Source organism: Myotis brandtii, unplaced genomic scaffold (genome assembly GCF_000412655.1).
Source record: "Myotis brandtii unplaced genomic scaffold, ASM41265v1 scaffold274, whole genome shotgun sequence".
NCBI lineage: Eukaryota > Metazoa > Chordata > Mammalia > Chiroptera > Vespertilionidae > Myotis > Myotis brandtii.
Genome location: NW_005360425.1, coordinates 4,107,450 through 4,122,170, shown reverse-complemented (window position 1 = coordinate 4,122,170; position 14,721 = coordinate 4,107,450). Strand labels below are relative to the sequence as shown.

General features: G+C 46.0%; 1 protein-coding gene and 1 pseudogene across 3 annotated transcripts in view; one reads left to right on the top strand and one right to left on the bottom strand.

The window, feature by feature from the left end:
• Nucleotides 1-7,563: 7,563 nt before the first annotated feature.
• On the bottom strand, nucleotides 7,564-8,330 carry LOC102240836 (annotated as a pseudogene).
• Nucleotides 8,331-13,723: 5,393 nt separating this feature from the next.
• RHBDL2 (rhomboid, veinlet-like 2 (Drosophila)) overlaps nucleotides 13,724-14,721 on the top strand; it is a 44,546-nt gene continuing 43,548 nt past the window's right edge. Inside the window, exon 1 of one of the 3 annotated variants that reach the window (XM_014541605.1) lies at nucleotides 13,724-14,067. The gene's annotated coding sequence lies outside the window, so the exon portion shown is untranslated. The remainder of the gene's footprint in view (nucleotides 14,068-14,721) is intronic. The other 2 variants (XM_014541606.1, XM_005868630.2) reach the window with 2 other exon arrangements.

Sequence of the window (14,721 nt, the reverse complement as noted above, 5' to 3'; positions counted from 1 at the left end):
GCAACCTCCCAATCCGCCCTGCTCTGTGCATGACAGGGGTCGGCGCCCCAACTCCCCAATCGGCCTTGCTCTGAGCCCGACCAGGGGCTGCACCTAGGGATTGGGCCTGCCCTCTGCCACCCGGGAGCAGGCCTAAGCCAGCAGGTCGTTATCTCCCGAGGGGTCCCAGACTGCAAGAGGGCACAGGCCGGGCTGAGGGACCCCCCCGAGTGCACAAATTTTTGTGCACCGGGCCTCTAGTATAATATAATAAAATTTCCAGTCTATCAATACCAATTGGATATTCATATGATACTGATAGAATACATGGAGATATACATTAGGATATTCAAATTTATCTGAAACTGTATAATATAAAAGGTAAAGAGAAAAATGATTATTGAGTCTGCTGGTGTGGCTCTGCAGTTGAGCATCAACCTATGAAACCAGGAGGTCACAGGTTCCATTTCCGGTCAGGGCACATGCCTGGGTTGCAGTCTCAGTCCCCAGTAGGGGGTGTAAGGAGGCAGCTGACCAATGATTCTCATCATTGATGTCTATCTCTCTCTTCTTCTCCCTTCTCTCTGAAATAATAAAAATATATTTTAAAAAAGCACTATAGAATACAGCAAAAACTACAGTCACAGGAAATTTGATAGCCTTGGTGCCTTCATTATTGAAACTGAAATACTAAAAAACAACAACAACAACAACAAAAAAACCCCCATAAAATTAAAACTCACCTTAAGAAATTAGAAAAAGAATAAATAAACTAAAAGAGTAGGAAGAGATTAATAAAGATAAAGCTGAAAATAAACTAGAACACAAAAAAATAGTGAAAATGCTTAATAAATCTGAAAACTTTTAAAAAAGAAAGATTTTTAAATTGAATTTTAGAGAGAGAGGAAGGGAGAGGGAGAGAGAAAAACATCAATGTGTGAGAATGATACATTAATTGGCTGCCCTGCATGCCCCTACCAGGGTTTGAGCCTAAAACCCAGGCTTGTGCCCTGACCTGGAATTGAACCTGCCACCTTTTGGTGCACAGGATGATGCTCCAACCAACTGAGCTAAACTGGCCAGGGCTGAAAGCTTTTTAAAAAGGATAATAAAGAAAAAGACAAAATATTTAAGAGTAGGAATGAGAAAGAAGACAATCATAGATACAGAAGTGATAAGAATTGTAAGAAAACTAGAGGCCCAGTGCACAAAATGCATGCACTCAGGGGAGGATTCCCTCAGCTTGGCCTGTGCCCTCTCGCAGTCTGGGAGCCCTCGGGGGATGTCTGACTGACGGCATAGGCCCAGGGGGAACGGGCCTAAGCTGTCGGACATCCTTTGTGCTGCAGCGGAGGCAGGAGAGACTCCTGCCACTGCTGCTGCGCTCATCAGCCGTGAGCCCAGCTTTTGACTGAGCAGTGCTTCCCCTGTGGGAGCACACTGACCACCAGGGGGCAGCTCCTGCATTGAGCGTCTGCCCCGTAGTGGTCAGTGTGCATAATAGCAACCGATCATTCCGCCATTGGATCGATTTGCATATTAGCCTTAGCTACACTAATAAAAGAGAAACATGCAAATTGGAGTCACTCCGCTTTTCTCACCAGCCAATCAGAGCGACTATGCAAATTAACCCCACAAATATGACGGTTAATTTGCATACGCAGGCATGGAGCGAAGACTGAAGGCTCCCGCTGGAGTGAAGACTGAAGACTGAAGACTGAAGAGGCTTGGCTTCTCCGCTGCGGTCCTGGGTGCCAGAGGAAAACCGGTGCCTGAAGCCAGGGGAAGGAAGGCCTATTGCACGAATCTCTTCGTGCAACGGGCCTCTAGTATTATATAGGATACTACCTGAAACTTGATGGCAATGCATTTATTTATTTATTTATTTATTTTTTCAATATATTTCACTGATTTTTTACAGAGAGGAAGGGAGAGAGACAGAGAGCCAGAAACATCGACGAGAGAGAAACATTGATCAGCTGCCTCCTGCACATCTCCCACTGGGGATGTGCCCGCAACCCAGGCACACGCCCCCGACCGGAATCGAACCTGGGACCCCTCAGTCCGCAGGCCGACACTCCATCCACTGAGCCAAACCGGTTCCGGCGATGACAATGCATTTAAAAAGTTAGCAAAAATTGGTAATTTTTAGTTAGATTATAAATATACAGTTAATCAAAAAATAAAAAGAAAACTATAATGTAGCCAAAAAAATCACACTATAAAATAAAAGAAATTTGGGAGGTGATTAGAGATCCACCATTTACTAAAAGGATAAGAACCTGATGGTTTTGCAACTAAGATCCCTCTAACCTTTAAAGAACACACAAGTCCATTGTTATTTGATCTGCTAGTTCAAACAAAATTTGGAAAGCTCTTTAATGCATTTTATAAAACTTACATAACTTTAAAAGCAATCTTTAATAAAGATAGTTATAAAAAGGAACTATGGGCCATCTTTGTTAATAAAGAGAGACAAAAATTCCAAATAAAATATTAGCAAATGGAATTCAGCGCCCAAGAGTAGCACACTGTGACCAAATTGGGTTATTTCAAACAGAGGAGGGTGATTAGACTCTCAGGAAATGTATCAGTATAATTCATAAACTCCACAAATCAAAGAAAAGCCTTACGATCATATCAGTAGATGCTAAAAATAAAAATCTTAGAAGCTAGATGAGGGAATCTAACATATAACATGGTGATTTTATTTATTTATTTATTTATTTATTTATTAATATATTTTCATTGATTTCAGAGAGGAAGGGAGAGGAAGAAAGGAATAGAAACATCAATGATGAGAGAGAATCATTGATTGGTTGACTTCCACATGCCCCTCACCATGTCCTGACTGGGAATCGAACAGTGACCTTCTGTTCATAGGTCGATGCTCAATCATTGAACCACACTAGCTGGGCTACAACTTGGTGATTTTAGTTAATGATATTGTATTATATAACTGAAATTTGCTAAGAGAGTATATCTTAAGTGTTCTTAGCACACACACACACACAAAGGTAACTAAAATTAATGGATGTGTTAATTTGTTAATTAACTTGATTGTGATACTCATTTCATAATGTGTACATATATTAAATTATCACACTGTATTTATTAAAAATCATGTCGTACAACCTAAATAAATACAATTTTTATTTGTCAATCATACCTCAATACAGCTGAGAAGAAGAAAAAGGCACTTTCCTTGCAAAGTATCTGTGTAAACCTCAGATGCTCAAAACATTTCAGTAAAATTTGAATGTTTACATCATTTAAAGAGAAAAACATTAAAAAATGAAAGCATCTATTTTTATTTTGTATCTATTTTTTAAAATGAAAGAAAATGTAGAAGACCATATGTACAACCTTGGTATAAAGTAGACCAAGACAGCAAACTCAGAAAAGAAAGAAGTACTTGACTTAATGAAACCATTTAAATAATTTTAAAATTGGGGGGTGGAGGGGGGGTATGCAATGGAGAGAACACAAAGTTACTATTTTAAAAAAATATATTTTTATTGATTTCAGAGAGGAAGGGAGGAGATAGAAACATCAATGATGAAAGAGAATCATTGATCGGCTGCCTCCTGCACCCCCCATACTGGGGACTGACCCTGCAAACTGGGCATGTGCTCTCACTGGGAATCGAATGATGACCTCCTGGTTCATAGGTCGAGGCTCAACCACTGAGCCACAATAGCGGGGCACAAAGTTACTATTTATAACATAAGATGGATTCTTTCAAACTGATAAGAAGGGAACTGACAACCTAATAGAAAAATGCGTAAAGGACATGAAGAAGTAATTCACAGAAAAAATCCGAACTAACAAGTAGTATATGACCCCAGCAATCGTAGCTCAGTGGTTGAACGTCACCTCCTGAACCAGGAGGTCACGGTTCCATTCCCGGTCAGGGCACATGCTCAGGTTGCAGGCTTTATTCCCAGTGTGTGGCGTGCAGGAGGCAGCCGATCAATGATTCTCTCTCATCATTTAAGTTTCTATCTCTCTCTCCCTCTCCCTTCCTCTCTGAAATCAATAAAAAAATATTTTTTTAAAAAAGAAGGATATGAGAAATACTCAAGCTCACAAATAGCCAGGGAATGAAAACTAAAGGAACAATGAGATATCATTTTATACTTATCAGACTGTGAACTTCTAGAAAAATTCAGATAATATTTATTGCTGTGGGATTGCTGGAACGGCATTATTATATACTACAGGCCCGATGCACGAAATTCATGCAAGGGGCTTGGCCCTCGCAGCCCCGGCTTTGTCCGGAAGGTTGTCTGGAAGGATGTCCGGAAGGTCGCTTGGCTGTCCGGTCTAATTAGAATATTACGCTTTTATTATTATAGATTGCTGTATATTAGTGCAGCCCTTTCAGAAAGCATTCCAGCAATGTCTATTATAAATAAAAACATACCCTTTCATATATAATCCCACTTCTGGGAAGACACCCAGAAAGCACTGAAATATATTTATATGGGTGTTTATTGCAGCATTGTTCACAGTGGCCAAACGCTGAGATTAAAGAGATCATTCATCATTCAAGCAGTGATCGAATAAAGTATGGTACATCTAAGGCAGCTATTAAAAAGAATGTATCAGAAGTATGCAAATTCACATGGTAGGATTTTTTAAAAGAAACTAAGGTATGGAAAAATGTTTGTAATTGACTAAGATTGCACAGCTGCCAAGGGTCAGGATTCAAAAAGTCTAGGTCCAGAGTCTGCCAACTTAGCCACTATTCTTACTACGTGACTTTTGAAGTGGGGTTGCGTAGAAAGTTGGTAGAAGATGACAAATAAAAGGGAACACAGAACAAAGTGGGAATAATTATCTGGTAGCAACTGTTGCTCACCCTCAAAGACAGTACAGCAGAAACCTCCCTTCAGCTCTCAATACGGTACGAGAACGGTGACTTCTTAGGCCACCAGAGGTCACTCCGGTTTCCTTTGTGGGGTTACAGGCCTGCGGAGTCTTGGCGACAGGTACCACGGTGCTTTGGGTCTTCTTGCTCTCCTGCCCTGAGCTGCTCCTGCGTCTCCTCTCTGGTGGTGTGGCTCTGCCTGCCTCTGACGCTGGCTGCTGCCGGTGCAGCTACTACTATTCCTAAAGATAGGAGGTAATGGAGACCTCTCTTCTCTCTGCCATAAAGCAACGATGTGGGCTGGGAATCAGCCAGGTGTGGGCTCAAACCCTAGCTCTGTTATTGACCCCTTTGTGTAAACCGAGGCAGGTCACAACCTCTCTGAGCTTAGTTTGCCCACCTGTAAAATGCACCTACATCACAGATTAACTATCAAAATTAACTGAGATATGTACCTCAAACGCTTAGCACGGATCTTATTACTTATAAAGTCAGAACATGTTTCTCAATGCAGGCACTTGTATTCAGCTAGTTTTTCTTTACTTTTCTTCTTGTTGTTGGCTATAAGACTCAATAAAGAAAGAAGTTGGGCGATGAGTTATTAAGGCTTCAGCCTTAAGTAATCCCTTCAGTCTTGTGTTTCCACTGAGACTCCTCAAAGCAAACAAGTCTTGTATGGCATTAGAGCAATGCCCTACTTAAAACCTGCAAGAGAATCAAAGGTTAATAGTCTGATCTCATTGTGCACTTGCTGTTCTTTGGTGGCAGAAGGCTCCCTGAGATTAAAGCACTGGGGATCAAGCACTGGAGGCAACCAATCCATGTGTCTCTCTCGCATCGATGCATATCTCTCTCTGTCTCTCCCTCTCCCTTCCACTCCCTCTAAAAAATCAATGGGAAAATATCCTTCTGGAGGATTAACAACAACAACAACAAGCCCCCAAAGAATGTGTAAAAATGAAATGAAGTTCTCGTTGTTGCCAGATTGTCCTTGCCTGGTGTTAGGTTCTCCAGGATGCTGCTCTCACTGCTATGAAAAGCATATTGGGGAGAAAAACAAAACAAAACAGTGCACATTTTATGTTCCATATATGTGAAACAAAGAGGAAGGGGAATATATATATACATATGCATACATTGTCTTTGGGTTAATAAATAGGAAAGTGGTAAAAGTCAATGATTCTTGGGAGGAAAACAGGGATTGGAGGACAGAGGCGGATAAAAGATTTACTTTTCATTGTGTGCTGGTGATGGTGTTTGCAACTTTTTTACCAAGTGAATGTATTGCCTATTAAAAATATTTTTAAAAAATATAGCATTCAGAGATGGAATAAGATGACATGGGTAGTAGGGGAGGCAGAAAGCTCGCTCAACATGTGCACCCTCCTGTCCTGCCTCCCTACACTCCCTAGTTGAGCTTTCAAGCCAAAACCACATTTCCTAGACCTCCTGCACGTATGTCTCCAGAGGTGTTTTCAGCTCCCCAGTGAGTTACGGGCCTTGCATCTGGAACTGAGCTAAGTGGGGGAGAAATGAGGCAGCATGTGAGGATTTGGGATGTCAAGGTTCCAGCACCGAAAGCTCCGTCTCTCCCTCCCCCTTCCACTCGCTCTAAAAATCAACGGGAAAATATCCTTCTGTGAGGACTAACAACAACAATAACAACAGTGGCTTCCTGTTCCCCAGATCTTGGCCAAGGTGGTGTGTTCTTGGAGCCAATAGTCTGGATAATGGCTCCCTAATTTCCCAGAGGTAAGTCTTCCTGATGCTAGCCTGTGCCTGACTAGAATCAACCCTTATTCAGTCGCCAGCCTAAGAAGAGGTCACTACAATTGGTGAGACTTGTTTGCAGAAGGCGCTCCGAGGTATACTGGCACCAGTATACTGGCAGGGGTGGTCCTGAAGGTTAAGGGTATAGTGGACGCTGGATATTTCTTTTGGGCCCTCAGCATTGAAACCCCCCCCCCCCCCCCCCACAGTCCTGTGTTTCTCGAATTCCCTTGGGTTATGAATCTGAGATAAAGGGCCTATCATCCTCTACGAAGCTGGCAGTGCTAAATACTTCCTTTCTCATTTTGTTGCTGGGGCATCAGCATGTGGACTGGGCTCTGCCTGCCAGACACACCTGCCTCAGAGCTAGCTAGACAGACTGGTTTCAGGAAGATCAGTTCCGGGAAAAGCAGTGGCTGCAGGGGTGGTGATCGGGCCAGTATTCAATGCTAGTGAGTACCGGGGCCATGGACGCAAGCTGCGTGTCTAGACCTTCACAGCGGTGGCAGTGATGCCCTGATCGCCAGACCCGGTCAGCAACTTGATGCTGGCTGTTTGTCGCTGTGCAGCTCAGACTATGGTTCTTGTCGTCAGTTCTCCCGTGGATGCTATGAGCTAGTTAACATTTTTTTTAATAAATATTTTTTTATTAAAAAAGAAACTCTCTGGTAGCTATTTAAGCAAGAGTTGGGAGTAGAAGGGACTGGAAGATGTCAATGGATTAAGGAAACCAAGGACCTGAGTCTTCAAGAGTCAGTAGTGTTGGGGCCTGAACAATGAACTGGTGGAACAGGGTGGCTTGGCACACCGTTAGACTCAATGGCGGGTTTTGTTTGTTTGTTTTTTAGCTGAAACAGGTATACTAAGGTTCCAGGCTCCCTGCAAGGATCTCGGTAGGAAAAAAGCAGAGGCTCTGAAGGGAAAGAAAGAAAGAAGCCTCCTTTCCAAAACATACTTTTTATTACTGTACAAAAAGCACATCTGCCCCTCCTGTGTTCTCCCCCGCCCAGCCCCCAGGGAACAACTGTACATGGTGTACAGGACTGCGTGACCCACCGCTGCCGCTGCACATCCTGCCCACAGGCTGAGCTCTGCCCCAGGTCCTTTCCAGTGTCTAGGTTGCCAGGCTGGGGCAACGGAGTCCCAGCTCACACATACTCCTTGGCAGAGTTGGGCTTAGCGTAGGAGCGGGGCGCACCATACCTAGCTTTTCCCTCACTCCCAGGACAGGAGCAAGAGAGCAGTGCACCTCCCAAGAGGACCAGAGCAGACCCTGCCCAGCCGATGAAGATGGCAGGACCAAACTCGTACTTAGTATTCATGGGGACCAAAGGGTTATAAAAGTCTGTGATAATCTTTTGGCCGTACCAGGAGCAAGCTATCAAAGCAGCCAGACCGGCCACGATGAAAATGATGCCTCCGGTCATGGCTATAGGGGCCTTTTTCACTTTGTCGTCTCCCCCACAGCGTGTGCACTTCATGCCCATCGTGGCCACGAACATGGCCATGAAGCCCAGCATGAGGGACACCACCATGAGCGCTCCAGTGGCCTGAAAGGCCGCTGCGAGGAAAGGGAGGGAGGCCTTTCGTTACTGGGAGGCAGCAACCTTCGGATCACCCCAGCCTTCCAGCCAGCGGCTGCCCAAGCTAACATATTTTTATTTTATTTTATTTTATTTATTTATTTTTTTCCTGCTTAAAACACCCAGGTTTGATTTTTGTTGCAGTTAAGAATCCTGGCGGATATATAAAGGAGACAAATCCTCCCACTTGGGTAGGGTTTTTGCCGGCAAGATTTGCAGTTTAAGAAACACACTTCGCATCAACAACGTATGGCAGCAAGTGATAGCATAGATTCACTGGTGCTATCATGCGTTCTACTTGCATTAATCAGGTTCTCCAGATGTACTAGTACATATACATGTATATGACAGTTTGGCTCAAGCTGAAAAGTCCCACAACCTGCTGTCTATGAACTGGAGACTCAGGAAGCCTGGCAGTGTAATTCAGTCCAAGTCCAAAGGCCTTAGAACCAGGGTTGCTGATTAAATCACAGCCGGAGTGCCAGAGAAGACCAGGTGAGACGTCCCCGCTCAAGCTGGCAGGAAGCAAAAGGGATGAATTCCTTCCTCCTCCACCTTTTGTCCCATTCAGGCCCTCCAGGGATTTGATGAGGGGTACTCACATTGGGGAAGGAATCTACTTTACTGATAACTTTATCCCTGGTGTACTTTCAAATTCCCTCCTTAATTTATCTCAGTGTGAAACATAATGACATTATTTGACATCGGATAATAAAATTCTGATCTTTATGGGTATGATTCTGCAGTTGGTTGCTTCTACTTGTTGGGATGTGTTTTCCCTGTGAGTCATGTTGCTTGCAACTTTGTGGGAAATCTTGGTGGCGTGGGTTGAATTGCATGCTTCGAGAGAGAGTCTGGATTTGTTTCTTCCAGGTGCCTATAGATCCTAACGCTCCAGAAACACTTTACATTTTCATCTTGGAGAACTCTGGGCGACATAGGACAGTGAGGTTGTCACTAGGTAAATACATATGAGTGCAGGGGTCGGGTGGAGAATTCTCAGGAGAGGCAGTATTTTGTTTGTTTATTTTTTGCTTTACTCTGACCCAAGGCTAAGACAAGACAGATCCACACCCCCACTATCTCCCTAGTTTGGCAGGCTTTTTTTTCCTTTTTAAAAAAAGTTTATCTACTGTCCACTGAGGATATTAGTGGTTTGGGGCTTGGGGAGGCTAAGCGTCCTCCTCTGATTTGACTGTCTGCTCTGTTCAGGCGCAGGTTCCCTCACCTCCACGGCTCAGGAAAACACTGGTACTAGGTCCCCAGGGATCCAGGGATGCCCCCAGGGCAAGTAGGGCTCTCACAATTGCTTACTTGTGTTTTCTCCTACGGATTCCTTACATACCAGTCAAGGTCAGACATGAATTAAAAAAGATTATCTTCACATTTCATCGAGTTAATTTTTTAAAATAAAATTTTATTTATTGATTTGAGAGAGAGAGAGAGAGAGAGAAACATCTATCTGTTGTTCCACTTATATATGCATTCATTGGTTGTGGCTTGTAAGTGCCCTGAGCGGGGGATTGAACATGCAACCTTGGCATATTAGGACGATGTTCTAACCAACTGAGCTACCCTGCCAGGACCTTTTTTTTTTTTTTTAAGTTCAGCTATACTAGCTTTTCTGTGGATAGTTAGTATGTCTTTTTTTCATAAACAGAATAGCTTTTTGAAAATTCACATTTCAAATATATATAATGCTAAATCTCAGGGGAAAAAGCTAATTTATTGAGATACATTTTCAGTGCATCTAACACATTTTGGAGAGAACTCAGCCGCCCATTCATTTTTTGTTATTCATTTGTTTATTCATCATTGTTTGAACATGTATCTGGATTCTCTGAGGGGTGGGGGTGGGGGAGGGGAGGAGAAACATGCAATTTCTGCTCTTCCAGGGAATAATTTCTGCTCTTCTCAGGGTTATTTGTTTCCTCCTTCCTGGTATGGGGTATCCGCCCAGCACTTGGAGCGCCATGTTCAGCACTTGGGGAACATGCTCGAGGAAATCTGGAATATACAATGAGTAACTTGATGCAGCCTACATTATATTGCTGCCTATTGACTGGCCTGACGCCCGGGGCTTTGGAACTGACTCACTGGTCACAGTCACTCGGCACACCTCCCGTGATTCATCTATACTTTCACCACCCACCGTGGACCGGGATTCAGACCAGGAGCTTGGCGGCCAAAAGCTACAGAAACTCGTCCTGACACCTGCTGGTGGTCAGGGAGCCTTCACCTGCGGAAGGAGGGAACTTGGTCTACGCTTCCCACTTTGAAAGCTCAACAAACATTTACTGTTTCACACTTTGTTTCTGATTTTGGAAATAATTGTATGGATACAAAGATGAAACAGAGGAAGTTACTGCTCTGGAGGAACTTATAATATCAGGGCATGGCCTTTCGCAGGGGAAGAGAAAGGGACGTACTGATGATTTAAATACATTGGGTAGGTGTTATGATGTGTGGGAAATAATAGGAAGTACGTACTGGTCTCTGCCCCTAGTTCCTGGTGCAGAGCTCCCAAAACGCTTGTAATTTCTCATGTGGTAAGAGCACTAGGAGCATCTTGTGTTCTAAGGAGGCAACTCTGGATGGGCTCCTGGCGGGCTCCTGGCTGGGCACTGGGCAGCAGAAAGACCAAGCCATGATTCGAGTTTGGAATTTTCAGCCCACCCCCAGCTCTCTAGGGAGGTCATGCCTATGTGAAGAAGCCTCCGTAAAGTCCCAGTCATGGGGTTTGGAGAGCTCCCAGGTGAACACCCCCACATGGTGAGAGGGTGACACACCCCACTCCACGGGGACAGACGCTCCTGTGCTTGGGACCCTCCCAGACTTCTGCCTGTTCATCTGTATCCTTTATCGTATCATTTAATAAACTGGTAAACGTGTGACCCTGTGGTCCCTGGACAACTCTAGCAAATTCACCGAACCCTGAGGGGAACATGGGAACCTCTGATTTGCACTCAAGTTGGACAGAAGTGGAGAGAGAGGAAGGGAGAGGGACAGAGAGATAGAAACATTGATAGGACCATTGTCGGCTGCCTCCTCCATGCCCCCCACTGGGTACCGAGGCTGCAACCTAGGCATGTACCTTGCCTGGGAATCAAACCAGTGACCTCTTGGTTCATGTGTGGACACTTAACCACTGAGCCACACCGGCCAGGGAAGTTTTTAGGGAAGGGAAATGAATTGGCCCTGAGGCAAATGTCCTTCTTCTCTGGTCCAATCACTGTGACCAACGCTGCTCACAGAATACATAGGTGACAGCCCAAGTCCCGAGGGGTGTGTGTGTGTGGGGAGGAGCTGTTCTCAGAGAAACGGGGCTGTGGTGAGCTGAAAGGGTACCTGGTCCTTGTCTTTCTGTGGCACCCAAACCTGAATCACACCTACCACCCTTCAGTGCTCTTTGAGCAGCTAAGAGGGGCCGGAGAAAAAAAAGAGCCACACAAACATTTGTAGAAATTTTAATGGAAACATCCAAATCTGAAAAGACCCCTGAAGCCTCATGATGGGTGGGGAGGGGGGTGTTAGGTGGGGGTAGCATTGCAGAGAGGACTGACTGGCTGGCCCTAGAGAAGCTTGACCTTGGGGAGTCACCGCAGTCCAGGGGCAGGCTCTGAAGTTTGCAAGCTTAGAAACATGAGCTGGTCGATATCTCAGAACCAATGTGGTTTGTGGGTACCGATTCACATGGATGAGCTTCGCGAGCCACTGAGGTAGAATTCCTAATAAGGATTTCTTAATTTACAGGAAATATTCCCATCAGCCCTCCTTAGATCTGTTTTGTAAATACCTTTTTTTTTCAGTTTGAGACATAGTTTAATAATTATTTTAAAATTCACTTTAAGATAAACATTCTCCGCTTTTTCTTTGTCTGATGTTTCCTCCTGATTCCGTTCACATCACACTTTCCGAATGGGAATGCCCCTGAGGAGACGGCATGTCCTTCTCCAGGCCACACCTCGGGAGGCACACGATGTCCGATGTCCGTCGCCCTTATCGGTATTCGTTTTCCTCACCCAGTCCAGGTGGTGTTTGGTTTCTCCGCTCTGTAACTACCACTTCCCCCTACATTTACTGGATCCTCGGACTTGCTTTTGGAACCAGCATTTTAGATTTTTTGCCACGTCCCCGGCAAGGTGAGGAACCACTCCGGGACTTGCAACACTACAAGTAATTGCTACTTCCCGTGAAGGGCGCGTTCATAATTGTAAATACCTTTTTGAGCCCCACCTCAAGGCTACACTCTGTGCCGGGTGCTGGGGACACACAGACAATAGGACACAGGTGTTGTTCTCTAAGAGCTCCCTAACTTACGTGTGTCAGGTGTGGGCAGACACCTTCACTTTCTGAAATTACACAGCTTAGGGAGGCAAATGTCCTCCTTATCTGGTCTAATCACTGTGACCGACGCTGATCACATGAGGAAGCATCTTGTTGCGGATAAAATAAGAACAAGGGAGGTTGGCTGGAGGGTGGGAATGGTCGGTTGTATCTCTGACAGCCTGGGTCCAGGTGGATAGCAGGTAACAATGTGGTTATTGGTGTGGTTATTTACCTTGCAGGCCTCAGTGATCTAGCTGAAATTCTGTGTCCCTTGTTAAAAACCATTCTGTAACTTTCCAGTACCTGTAGGATAAAGCCCAAGTCCTTTAGCAAAGCTCACAAAGCCCTCCCTGACCTCCTCGCTGACGATTCAGACTTCTAATAGTTCCTGCCAGAGTCTGTCCAGGTGCCTGGCCTGTTCAGTCTGCGCATGCTTCTTTTCCCCCTTACAGCTGCGGAGAACTCCTATTCATCCTTCAAAACCCACCTTGTTATCTCCTCTAAGAGCTTTCCCAGAACCTCCCACAAGGGATGAACCTCTGGATTCCTGATGCCTGGATTTGGGGCAGCATCTACACAAATACTTCATTCTTCTCTTCCTAGCAGAGCAGCAATTTTCAACCTGTGTGCCCCAAGAATTTGTACAGCATGCAGTACTTAACTATTTAGTCAGGGGCACTGACCTCTTTTCCCTCTGATTGTCAAATTAAAACAACAACCAACCAACCAACACAACAATAACCATCCGAAGTGAATGAATCAAAATTATATCTATTTTTTTTTTTTGCCAGGTCAGCAACAAATATACTTTTCGGTGTGCCGCAGAATTTAGTAATTAGTTATGTGTGCCAGGAGATGAGAAAGGTTGAAAATCACTGTATAGATCACCATGTTAATCCACCTCTTTCTTCATCCTAGGGCTTAGCACAGGTGAGTTATTCTCAAAATGCACTGAATGAATAATCAGAAATTGGCAGACATTTCACCAGTGCCCAAGGTACAACCAGTTTAGTGGAGAGTGCCTGCGGCTTGTGACTAAACCCCCGCTGAGAGTCATCAAGTCACCCACCCGGGACGCCCTGCCAGGCCTGGCTTTCCTCCGGGGCTGGGACACAGTAGTGGAGACCACCTGGCTAAGGTCTTCCCCTGGAGAGCTGAGAACGGACGGCAGGAGGATAGGGCTGGGAGGACTGGAGTTCAGGGTCAGGGCCACGGAGAAAGAGCGGAGAGGCTGGCACGGTCCCTGGCTCGGTCCCAGGCAGGCGAGGGGGAGGACTCATTCATCCAGGGCCAGCCCAGGAGTGGGGCTGCGGAGCTGGCTGGTCGGGCTCGGGCCCAGGCTCAAGACTGGGAGGGGATTTCCTCAGGCTCCCTCCCCCGGTGCGGCTGCTGGAACCTGCCCCACGCAGTCAGTGAGGGGAGGGGCCGGGGAGCGCCATCAGGGCAGCAGAGGAGCCCCTTGGCCCAGGACGCCTGGAACGCGGGGTGCAGCCGGTCCTGCCTGGGCGCCCCCGGGCCTCCCGAGGGAAGGAGGTAAGCGGCGGGAACCGGGAGCCGGTGGGGGAGTCCTTCCTTGGGGCCATGGGGTGGGGGGTGAAGGCAGGAAGCATAGGGGCGGGGGTGGCGGGAAGGAGACCGTGCGTGTTCCCTTGGCAGCCTCCCTTCCGGAGCAGCCTCCAGGAGTGGCCGTCTGGGATCTTGCAACTTTCTTTTTGGAGTTGGCAGTATGATTGGCCAGGAGTCGGGGGCCGTTGCTTGGCTTCTCCCTGGGACTGGGGGGACGTGGTGGGAGTGCCAGGTGACGCTGTTCCCCTTCTCCGCCCTGGTCATTCTCTCCCCCTTTATCACATTCTCCCAGGGACACCCCCCACCGCCCTCTTGCCTCCTAGTTTTATTCTCCCTGCAGCTCAGCCAGGTCTCGCCCTCCTGCCCGCTGCCCCTGCCCTGGGCGCTGGAGACCACAGCCAGGGGAGACAGCCTCAGGCTTCCTCCTGCAAGGCGTCTCGCTCAGGGTTATTTGTTTCCTCCTTCCTGGTATGGGGTATCCGCCCATTCATTTTTTAAAAAATGTATATATTTTTATTGATTTCAGAGAGGAAGGGAGAGGGAGAGATAGAAACATCAATGATGATAAAGAACCATAATTAGCTGCCTCCTGCATGCCCCCAGGGGCATGTGCCCTTGACC